The sequence below is a fragment of the Centrocercus urophasianus genome, unplaced genomic scaffold (assembly GCF_019232065.1).
Source record: "Centrocercus urophasianus isolate 14NV4802_14NV808 unplaced genomic scaffold, USGS_Curo_1.0 seq_9, whole genome shotgun sequence".
Taxonomy (NCBI): Eukaryota; Metazoa; Chordata; class Aves; order Galliformes; family Phasianidae; genus Centrocercus; species Centrocercus urophasianus.
Window position 1 is genome coordinate 25213536 of NW_024885532.1, and position 12406 is coordinate 25225941.

At 41.8% G+C, this 12406-nt stretch overlaps 1 long non-coding RNA gene across 1 annotated transcript in view; it reads left to right on the forward strand.

Moving 5' to 3' along the window:
• The window catches only part of LOC122171607, a 32619-nt gene extending 25576 nt beyond the window's left edge, over window positions 1-7043 (forward strand). Inside the window, exon 3 of the long non-coding RNA XR_006172033.1 lies at window positions 6647-7043. This is a non-coding gene — a long non-coding RNA (uncharacterized LOC122171607). The remainder of the gene's footprint in view (window positions 1-6646) is intronic.
• The last annotated feature ends 5363 nt before the right edge of the window (window positions 7044-12406 follow it).

The following is a 12406-nucleotide window of genomic DNA, read 5'->3' on the forward strand; positions in this document are numbered from 1 at the left end:
GTGCCTCACTGCCCTCTGACTAAAGAGTTTCTTCCTGACATCTAACCTAAATCTCCTCTCTTTTAGTTTAAAGCCATTCCTGTTTGTCCTATCAGACCATGTGAAAAGTTGCTCCCCCTCCTGCGTATAAGCTCTCTTCAAGTACTGAAAGGCTGCAATAAGGTCTCCCCAGAGCCTTCTCTGAGCTAAACTAGCCCAATTCCCTCAGTCTTTCTTCACAGGAGAGGTGCTCCAGCCATAAAATGGTTAACTCGTAAATCTTTCCCTGAATATTGCACTATTCTGAAGCTTAGAGATCTATCTGATTCAATATCTGTGGAATACATTTCCAGGATGAAATATCTGGAAATGCATGAAAAAAACCCTCTGAGATGCAGTGGTAGACTTCTTTTCTACCTGACTGCAAAGAAACAAAAATGCTTCTAATATTGTTAAGAGCAGAAAGCTCTGGCTGCCTAAGTGATGCTGAGCACTTCACGTTGAAAATGCGTAAGCGCATGGATTTGGACTGCTTCCCAGGTGCCACACTGTCACTTCTGAATGACACATTGGAAGAGGAAATCAAACAAGGAAGTGGGTTTAGGAGTGGTGAATGTTCAGTGGGTCCCCTTGCCTGTGGGGACCAGCCAGGAACATAGCAGCTGCCTGGGGGTGGCAGTGGGGTGTGCAGTCAGCCTGTTGATTTTAGATGCCAAACTTAGATGCCTTCTCTCTGTTGCCTATATAAGGAATAGAGTCTGGCAACCGTGGAGCGTGGGGAGCCCAAATTACCCATCACTGTCTTACTAGTTGGCATAGCAACAGCTGCAGGCACCTAGAGGAGGTGGTCTGAATGTGGTCCCAACTGATTTGCAATGAGATGCCTCACCGTGCATACACGTGAAATCACAGAATCACAGAATTGTAGGGGTTGGAAAGGACCTCCAGAGATCATCGAGTCCAACCCCCCTGCCAAAGCAGGTTCCCTACACCAGGTCACACAGGTAGGCATCCAGGCAGGTCTTGAACATCTCCAGAGAAGGAGACTCCACAACCTCCCTGGGCAGCCTGTTCCAGGCTGAAATAGCTGTATGTATCCCAGCTCACAGCTCACAATTGTGCACACCTGTGGCTGGAAGGAGTTGTGGATTGAAGCTGCCCTTTGAGAGCCTCAAGCAGCAAATCCTCATCTTTTCCCCTAGTTTTGGGCAAATGCTGTGATGGAGGTCACGTGGTTCTGCAGGAGACACTCTCCATCCCATCAGTGCTTCTCTGGAGAGGCATCACTGATGGGAGGAAAATGAAATTCCTTTATTCATGGGGCACACTCCCACATGGGGAGATACCTTTGTGAAGCTAGCACTGCATCCCACACTTCCCTTTGTAAATTACAAGATAATCTTTAAGCTCTTCAGAGAATTGATCAGTTAATTAATCAGTTTATCTGCCTCTGCCCTACATTTACATTGAAATCATAGTGATAATTTCATTCCACTCTACTAAAAAAATCAGTAAGCAGAAGTACCCTGTAAAATCCTCCCCCACCCCCCAAATCAGATTCATTTCAGTTATCAAATCATTTGTGTTATTTGGAGATGTTCTTGCACCTGCAGAGGTTAGGTTCACTCTTGATTATTGGGACAATTGTGCAAATGAAGGAATTGGGCAATCTCATAGTGATGCAAACGATGTAGTTTTCTATGAAGGCATTAGCAAAGAGTCGCAGGCATTCAGAATTAATTTCAATAATGAGCTAGGATTTCAAATCTAAATATTCGCTTTCTGCACTGCAAATTCATCACCAGAATCCACTGTATTACTCATCACCTTTTGCAGCCTTAAACAATAGTAACAGATTTAAAAATATATATATATATAAAAAAAAAAAAAAGAAAGCAACACAATCAAGCACAGCTAACAATATGCTTAAGCTCAGGTAGAATCCTGGTATCTAGAAACTACTAAAAGCCAAGATTTTTGTTTTGTGCTATCTATATTCAAGGAATGTTCCTGTAAGTCAGAGGACAGTCTCAGGTCATGGGGCAGATGTTGAGCTCTGAGCTGCTGAGGAGCTGCACAGCTCTAGTGGAGGCTGTAGACTTTGGCTGTTTGTTTAGTAGCTGACTGTCTTTTTTGCCTCAAAAAACTAGATAGAACTATATCCATCTGAACCAAAAACCTAGTCTCTGGTTACTAAGTTTGCATTACAGTGTGTCAGTCTTTTTAGAAGAGTTTTTCAGTTATGAAAGTATGTCTCATCAATTCCAAAGGACTACAAGACTGCATGGATCAGGTGGAAGTATTGCTGTAGAGCAATATTCTTCAATGGCACTTCCGACAGATGTTGGCTCTCAAGCCAGGAAGCAGGGAATAAAGTTGTTCAGACTAGTACATCTAGAACTTTGTATGCCTGTGAGAGCTTTTTGGCTCTTCCTTGCATAGAGATATTAGGTTTGATGTTAACCATTTGGCTCATTAATAACTGATTTACAGTTCCCAGGCAGCAAACTGTTACCTGACATATATTTATAGAAGAGTTTCATATTGTGAAATTATCTCGTACAGTGACTCCTTTGTGATTGTAACTTAAGGAGCTTGTGATTAACATTTCAATATAATCATTGGAGTCTCCTGAGATGCTTAAGAGAATGCAGTTCTGATTTCCTGTGTCTTAGAGCTCATTGCAGTGGATGCATTGAGATGTCATTAGTGGGGCTTTGCTTCAAAAATTAGGTGAAATAGAAAGTCCCTCAAATCAAGAAGAGAAGCTGAAAGATCATCTCAGCTAAAGGATGAGGAATAGCCTAATAGACAGTGTTGTCTCAGGTTAGTTTCTGTGAGCCAAATCATTTGTGTAAAGACATGTATGGAAAGGGTAAGGGAAAAGCAGGTGTAATGATCCATTTTGTCACCTGAAAAATCGTATTTGCTCATATAGTCATAGAATCACAAGGTTGGAAATGACCAGTTAGATCATCTAGTCCAACCATCCTCCCATCACCACTGCTACCACAAGCACTAAACCAAATCTCACAGCTCCTCATCCAGACGCCTCTTGAACACTGCCAGGGACGGCAACTCCACCACCTCCCTGGGCAGCCATTCCAGTGCCTGACCACTCTCTGAGAGAAAAAGTTTTCCTTAAATCTAATCCAAATCTCCTCTGACCAGACCAGTTAGTTTGCTGCTTGCATCTGTAGCTGCTGCTAGTTGAGAGCAGTGCTCAGCCTGTCCCTGGGTTCATGGAACCTTGCTACATGGTCTTCCTGCCAGCCCTGCTATCCACATGGACTAAGGGTATGTGAGATGCCACTGGAGGAGATGCTTCCCATGAGGATCTCTCCAGCATGCAGGTCCTAAGATCAAACTGTGCCTTTTCAGTAATGAAGTCCTCCTCTTTGTGCTCCAAGAAATTGATCCTGGTCCCTTTTCTTTGCTAATGTAACTATGATTTTTGAGTTCAAGTTCTTCAGGAGGATGTTAAATCTTTATTTAGGTAACAAGTCCCCTGTGGATGTCTTGTTCCTTCTGTGCAACAACTATAGCTATATCAAATCTTTTGAGAACAGTTCTTGTGGAAAACATCTTTTTTTTTCCTTTTCTTTCCCTTTTTCCAAATAAAAAATACCTGTCATCTTTCAGTAGAAAATACCTCTCCCCAAACTTCCTTCCCTTCTTTTTCCCTTTCTTTCCTGTAGTGTCAGATGGCAACGAGACATAAAGGTTTTAGGCCATAGAGCAGAGCCATGACAGTTTTCCAGGTTTCACCTCTTGAGAGAAGCTGTGTGACCCTCACTACTGTTCTGTTAAGTAGTTCTCTAGGTAATGACTATTGTAGGATCATCTTGTAGACTTGATTCTGTGATCTCAAGGAAGGTTAGGAGAAATGCTGCTCAGGTGCAGAATTATCTAAGGTCCTAACATGGATGTGGAAGGGACTGAGCTGCCCCATTCTCTTGCGTGGATTGTGGTGGAGCGCAGGATGCACCTAAAATTACAATTACTTGAAAGGAAGTTGTAACAAGGTGGGGGTTGTCCTCTTCTCCCAGGCATCAGTGATGGAACAAGAGATAATTGCTTTAAATCGTGCTGGGGGAGGTTCAGTTTGTCTATTAGAAAAAATTATTTCTCAGAAAGTGTGGTAATGCACTGGCACAGGCTGCCCAGGAAGGTGGGTGAGTCACTGTCCCTGGAGGTGTTCAAGGAAAGTGGAGATGTGGCACTGAGGAACATGGTTAATGGGCATGGTGGGGATGGGCTGATGGTTGGACTAGATGATCTTAGATATCTTTTCCAGCCTAAATGAGTCTGTGATTCTACGATAAGCTGCCCCAGTTGTCATCTGATTGAACTGAAATGGAAAAATAGTCATTTTCATTTTGGAAGCTGGTGGCATCTACAGTGCATTATTGTATCATATTTTATCTATTGATTACATTTGAAGATGTATGGTTACATGGTTCCAGTCAAGTTTCAAGTGTTCTGGAAATGAGCCAATCACATAATTTTTAATTTGCACTGTCATGGTCATGTAACTTCCCAAAGTATTGCTGAATTGTTCCCTTATTTTCTTTTTTGCCAAAGAGATAGGAGACTGCTTTGCTCTCTGGAAAAATGCCTGCCTAGAAGTAGAGGACCAGATCTTTAACAAGGGCAAATTGGCAAAACCCTACTGATCGTAATGGAGCAATGCCGATCTGGCCGTTCAGGATCTGGCCCATCAGATTTTCAACTGTTATCACCACAGGCAGAATTCAAATTGACACAGCGTGGGCTAACATGATTGAATGCAGAGCAGGCTGCCTGGTTTCCTAAATTATTTTAATAACAGAAAGAATGTAGCTGGAATGCCAGGCTAAGATCTCTACCTGGATAAGGTCCCAGATTTTATTTAATCTCCAAAAGTCTCTCTCTCTCTCTCTCTCTCTCTCTCTCTCTCAATCTTTTTTTTTTTTTTTTTTTTTTTTTTTCTAATAAGTCATGCAAAGTCATTACTTTTTCATTACAGAGATTGTCATGACAAGGTTCCCAGGAAGAAAACTCTCAGATTCTGTTCAATGCTGTGAAATCGCACAGCTTCATGGAGAAAGAATTGGTTTGAATAGCTCTTGTAGAATAAGCAAACTATGAAAACAGAGAAGGAACCTATTTCCCTCCAAAGCCCATATTAGATCAGCTACTGAATGCAAATGTCAGACATATCCATACCATGCCATAGCACATTTCTAGACACTTTGGACTGTCACCACTGCTGTGACTCGCTCAAAGCTGCATGGGAATGGGTATGGGTAGTGTAGTTCATGAAGGACACCTGGAGTATGTGTCCTCTCTGCTGACTGATCATGGATACCAATGCCTCATCGTGGGCTTCAGAGAGCATGGACTGAAAAGTCTGTAAGAACGGTTATACTCTGCACATAAACAAATGTGCCCATTGAAGGAGCCAAATTAAAAATAAAATCATAATCATTTGATTTCTCCCCCTAGGAGAAAGAGTCATGTTTTTCCTCACTTGAAAGAATTTATACATTATACTTTCATCTGCCCTTGTTGTGCCTGAACAAAGCTGGCTGATTGCTCGATATCTCTGCTCTGATTTGGGAGAGTATTTTTTATTCCTTCAAGAGATTCAGAGGGTGGTAAAAGCCTCATTGTAATTCAGTAATTAGTTTGTCTCCTTTTTCTCTTGACCAGGAATGCAAGGGTATCCTTTTCTGTGAATGTCATTTTCTCTCTGGTCTCTTGTACTTTAATTTCCTAGATGTGAAAATGGAACAGAAGATGAATTAGGTATTGAAACGAGAGGATATGAATATGACTCTGTTCTCCTACAGAACTTTTTCTTTCAAAGAGAATAAACTTTTATAGTTAAGCAAAACAGAACAAAGGGTTTTGTAAATCAATTTTAATGAACAAAATGTTTTATCCTTCCGTAACTTTATTCAGGAGAACAAACTTAGTTTAAAGAAAGTCTGAAGCTTCAGTGCACGTAGTTCCTGCACATTTTCTTTTCTCCCACCTACCATCTCAGCAATCTGGCTTTACTTCTCTCGAGTTATTAATCTGGGCTCTGTGGTTTTGGTGGATAAATATTTTATTATGCCCAACACAGGAGTGCTTAGTATGTTACTGATACACAAATATTAAACCAGAAAGGCAATGTTCGGCACTGGGATGAAGGAGTCTTAGGTAGGATGAGCTTACCTGCCTCTGCTTTCAAATACATAGAGATTAGTTCGAAAGAAATGAAATACCTGTATTTGATGAGAGAGGGGACTCATACATGGTGAAGATTTGTTCTCTTGGGGATATATGTACGTATATTTCTTAAAGGTATATTTGTATTCTTATTTGTATTATGATTGGTTTCAGGAATTTTAAAGGTTGCTTCATATCTAAATAAGTCTTCCATTACCGAATCATGCTGAAGCCTTGCAGGAGATGAGTGTCTTTCCTGTTGCAGCTGGGATCATTGCTGTGGAGGAACTGGGTTTTTCTTGGGGTACTCCAAAATGTTAAATTCTGCTCAGAATGACTGCAAATGTTGCAGCTTTCAGCACATCCTAGTGATATCTTTGCCTCCAGAAGCAACAGATGTTCATGTTTTTTTATTCCAAGGATTGTGCTGCTAGATACTCATAATTTTTCCCTTTCTCTCCTTTGGAAGGCGCTTATACATGGCACAAAGACCTGAGCAGATGATGGGAAAAGGCACCATCACTTCTTTTCTCAACCGCAAGTCCCTTGGACGCCTCAATGGATACCAATGCTTGGGTGCCAGGAGCTATGCTGCTCATCCTGAGCCCAGCTGTCCTGCTCATCCAAGGGCTTCCTTTGGCATCTTTCTTGGTAGCCAGAGAAGGGAGTACTCACAACAACACTGCTCGGTAAACACTCATTTAATGGAAAAAAATGGATAGTTTTCTTTTGTTGGAAATTTTTCATGCATTATTTTTGTTTAGGAAAACATGATATCATTCTGATGGTAAGAAAACAAACCAGCATGCCAGCTTTCTGTTAAGCCTAAAATATCACCTCCTATTTTTCATTTAGGAATATAAAAGAAGAAACTGGAGAAATAAAATAACCAAGACCCAACCCTGCATCTGCTTCTTAGTTTTTGCTTCTTTTTTCTGCCTTTGGCCAGTGCTTCAAAAAAAAATATAAAAGAGAGAAAGAGAGTGTGAAAAAAGTATGTTTTGCCCTTGCAATTTGAAAATTTAAAAGCTAAAAAAGGATAGATTTCTTTTTATCATAAGATTATTTTTTTGAGGAGAAAAATTTCTTTTAAATCAAACCCCTATTTTTCAGTGAAGACATTTGAACCAGTTTGGCTCACCGCATTTCATGGCTCTGCCTCCTCAGACCACAAATTATAGATGTCATAACAACTGTCAAAAATACAGCAGGACGTAATAAATTACACATGCACAGACAAAAATGCACTCAGTCGTATATATACACATATGCATGCGTATATGTATATATCTCTATATATGAGGGCTGCTCTGGAAGTAATGCCCTCCTCCGTTATTATATTGGTCCACGATATTGGTGGTATGGCAATAGAAGTTGAACCTTCCCACCAATACGCCATTACATTCTGTTGCCGTGGAAAAGATGGCAGCAGAGGGACAGTCTGACAGAATGATGTTTGACATGGGATTGCATTTGAAGCAAAGGTGTGTCATTGAATTCCTTCATGCCAAAAAAAAAAAGGCACCCGCTGATATTCATCGACACTTGTGAATGTTTATGGAGACCAACTGGTGGATGTGAGCACAATCAGGAGTGAGCGGTGGGATTCAGCAGTGGTGATAGTGATGTGAAAGACAAGTCATGCTCCAGACAGCCATGCACAGCTGTCATACCAAGAAATTAAGAGCTTATTGATTAGGTCATCCACATGAATTGGCTAACAGTAGTGACTATGTTGAAAAGCAGTGTTTTGTAGCTGAGGATTTGCTCTATCAATTGCTGTTATTGTGCTCTTTGCATCTATTGCAGTTCCCTTGGAAATAAATATGAGGCATTACTTTCAGAGCAACTATATACAGTCATCTTTCTGTGCATAAACAGATGTTTGTGTATGCACAGATGTTAAGTAGACCAAGGAAGGCCAAGACCAAGTAGGCCAAGGAAGATTCTGAGAGGTCCTGCTTCAGGAGGTCTATTAGGAAGATCCCTTTCCATGCAACATTTATCTGTGTCTCCCTCTGTTTTTACTGGCTCTATTTGATTGCAAGTAAAATCTACCCATTAGGACACTATGAGGCCTGTGTCACAAGAGAGTGGCAATACACCTGGACATCTCACTTGGAGTGAGATACAAAAGCTCAGTCCTTATCCTTTCAGATAAGAGTGAGAAACCTTCCCACCTGCCAGTACATTTCATTGGCCTAAGGGAATGAAATGTAGCAACCATGTGTTGAAGAGAGGGTATCTGAGAAGCCAGTTCGTCCCTTTGCACTTCCTCCATGGGGCAAGAAAGGCACATCTTGTTCTCTTCTTCTCTTCCAAGCTGGCTCCCAGGGCCTAGGTGGATGAGGCAGCTTAAGGCAAGTGCATACCAGAGTGTGATGTAGAAATCTTTGGCTGAACACTGAGTGACCTGGTATACCCTCACAGCATGACTCCAGGCCAGCGGGTCTCTTGGCAAGCCTTTCTCTGTGGTGCAACTTTGAACTGATGTGTTTACCCTGCCTCCAATTTCACAGGCACTTCCATGACAGTTAGTTTTACTCTGCATTGCACAGTCTTCAATCTTGTCCTGCTATTCTGAAGGCATAGTTTAAACTGAGCCCACCTGTAATCCGAAGCACAGCTGAAAGGCTAGCTTTGAAGACAACTCCTGCATTTCTTTTATTACTGTAGGGATGTCTTTCTCCTAAAGTAGTGTCTTCCTACATGGATTTCAAAGAGACAGATTAAGAATAAATAGATGACTCAGTGAAACACTAGAAGATTCTGCCCGTTTCCAGCTTTCCATGCTGCTCCAAACTTTGCAGTAGTTCCTCTGGTTTTCAGTACAGGACTGTGTCTGCAGACCCAGTTCCCACATCTCCATCACCCCGATTAACACAAGTCCTGCAAATAACACTGGAACAGGTTTCCCACTCAAGGTCAGGCTGGATGGGGCTCTGAGCACCTGATCTAGTTGTAGGTGTCCCTGTTAATTGCAGGGGAACTGGACCAGGTGGCCTTTAAGAATTCCTTCCAAATCAAATGATTCTATGATAACAACAGATCAAGAGCGCCTGCCTTCCAGCCAGCAGCGTTTACATCTTGATCCTCCCTTAGTACCTAGTCAAAGGGGCAATGGGCTTACAGAATGATCTGAAGGTGAATTTGACAGCCCAAAGGGAAGGAGAGGAAAAAAATCATACCTAGAATGAATTACTTCCATGTTCAGCTGAGTTTGCAGCACTGTTATTGTCCAGAAGATCCCAGTGCCAAAAAAAATCTCCCTTGGTTAATGATATTTCTGAGTTACGTTTATTTAAAACCTGTATTTTGTTGTGCAATTCTCCACTGACAGATGTGCTCACAGCATTTAAGGATCCCATACAAAGAGTATAAGCTCAGTGCTTTTTATCCCTGTTAAATATCAAAGAGGGATGTGAAATGCAATCTGTTTTTAAAAGACATGCGTTGAAATCTATTTTTGTTGCTGCTAAAAATATGTATTTATTGTGTGGCTAGGAAAGAACTCCTTGGTCTGGCTGAGCAGCTGCTCGACACCATCTGTAAATGTGCTCTCAGCCTCAGGTACAAAGCAGTGGCTCAGCGACTCTGACCCTCCAGATGTCAGTCTGAACAGTGAAACTTCTCTTGGCAAGTCCAGAGTACAACTATGACATTTTCCCTTCCAGTGAATTATTTTATCTACTCAAAAAGAGTTCTTGCAGGTGAGTTGTTGGGATGACATTCTCCATGAAGAAACTGAGAAAGTCTCTCCCTAGCACACAAGACATGATACAGTGCATGTGATGCATCAGGCCCTGTAGGGAAAGGGGGTCTATTTCTGCCTTTCTGACTTCTATTCTGGGGAGCTGATATCTATGCCTGGCTTCTGCCTGTCCCCCACACTCCACAAAGCAGGTGCATCTGAACATGCAGGCATCTGGAACACCCTCATGCTTTGGAGAGGGACGCACACGGACTTCTTCTGCCAGGACATACAGCAGCTTCCTGGTTTTCCATCTACACTTTAGGAGCACCTACTTCAGGAGCACCCAGTCATGTAATGTACTGGTCCTATGAGAGTACCTTTCACCCCCCTTCCCTTAATGTATCAAAAACCCAGGGCACAGCCAGGTTCTGGCAAAGAGGCAATGTTGGTAGTTACACAAAACCACATATGACATCATTGTCTTGTTAGGTCAGTAGAGATAGTTATCATTTAATTTAAAGATACAATATTAATATTACTGTCTGACAGAGCATTTATTTTGTGGATTTCTATATAGATATATATATTCTAGGGAAAGGTATTTGAATAATCGGGTTGTAGATTCTCACAAGTCTAGCAGAGCTACTTAGACCCCTTTTCACTGAGGATGAGGTTTGAAGTTTGAGATAAATACTTGGGATTTGCTCTTTTTATCATACTTGGCTCCATTTAGTTCAGCAAAGTAAGCTGGGATAGGTAGTGCCTTAGACTAATTAAACTGGGGTTGAAACTAGATGATCATTGTGGTCTTTTTCAACCCAGGCCATTCCACGATTTTACAATTCTATGAAATTCTGCACAGCTTTCCAACACAAAAAGTAGTTTTATGGGATTGGAAACCAGAGTGGCTCAGGTTAAGTAAAGAAGCCTCGTGTAAAGATAGCCTTGGTAGATCATCTCAGAGTAACTTCCTGCTCCATTCGTATTGCTTTGAGGTCAGGCAGGAAACATTGCTTTCAGTGCTGAAAATTAGTTTTTAATATTTCCCTCGAGATCTTCAATATCCATATATTTTAAGAGATTTAAAACAGGTCGTTGTTTTCAATTTTACATTTTGAAGAGGATGATCTGTCTGGGAATGCCATTCGTGCAGTGACGTGGCCGGACTGTGAACCTCACAACACACAGTTTGCTCCACATTTCACTGGCAGCTCTGATGCAATACAGAGGTCAGAGGGCAAGACACACATTGTATGCAAACAGGAAAATAATTTCTTCTGGGATCTGTTAATATACGGTAAGTGGTTGCACACCTTTGCAGTATTGTGTTGTCAGTGGCAGCAGGGTGCTATGGCAAGCATTGTACACAGAAAAAAATTTTTGGATAAACTGAGTCTTTCTGAGTAGGAGAGAACCGTGATGTTACCTGACCACTCAAAGGCAGAGATTGAAAAGGAAAACTGGAAAATAAGAAACATCTAAATTCAGTTCTTGTTGGATAAGACTAAGCAGTGATACGACAAGCCTGGCCAGAAGAATTAAGAAGAGATAACCAAGAACAAAAACTGTTTAGTTTTATATATGTTTTTAAATTAAGCTACTCTCATGTTCTGAGAGAGAGGGAAAAGCAAAACAAAACCTGGCTCAAGATCATCTCAAACCTCGGTGCTTCAGTCAGGCTTCTTCTCTTTGGATGTCGGGTTGATTTTTATTTTTGACAGTGTTGTCTTTCCTTCTGGATGACCCCACTTGGTGGTATTTAAAGTGGCATGGAATCAATGAGGGTGCCCACACTGCACAGCACAAGCTTGGGATGACTTGTCTCAGCGTGCCCCAGATATGAGCCAGCATTTCCCTCAGACTTCCCTTAGCTCTGATGTGCCACCCCATTGGGCTCCATGCATTTATGGCCTGCCACACTCAGCACCGTGCTACAGGAACACCACTTGGGACTGGATTATGCAGAATAAATCACTGTCTCACAATGCCAGTGGGGCACCAGTTGTATCCCAGGAAGAACCCATGGCAGAGCACTCAGTGGGATGGTCATAGGCAGGTTTTGAGGGAGCTGCGATCAGTGTATGAGCCAGTCCATACCATTTCACCTGGTGGGATGGAAAGAGGTCTCACATGCTTTAAATTTATTGCTACAGACACATCCCATCTGCGCAGTGGTGGCACAACATTCTTGTGACTCGTTTGAGTTCCCTGATACCGCTTCTGCCCTCCTACAGGACAGAGGAGAGAAGCGTGTCATCAGCTGTACAAGCCAAGGCAAACCCAGCTTCATGCTATGCATCAGAGGGTTGAATCAGAAAGAAAAGGATTAAAGCTGCTCAAGCAGAAGTAAATCTGTATTTTCTTAATTTTGCAAAGTGAAACATTGTTCTACATAAGCATTATTGCTACAGGTGCTTTACTGCGCAAACACTGTGAGACCAGACATTACGATACAGCCTGACCAGGCAATGCTGCATCTTTGATGACTGAGTGCTGTTGCTTGAGTCATTCTGAAACAGATAAAGGAAGCAAGAG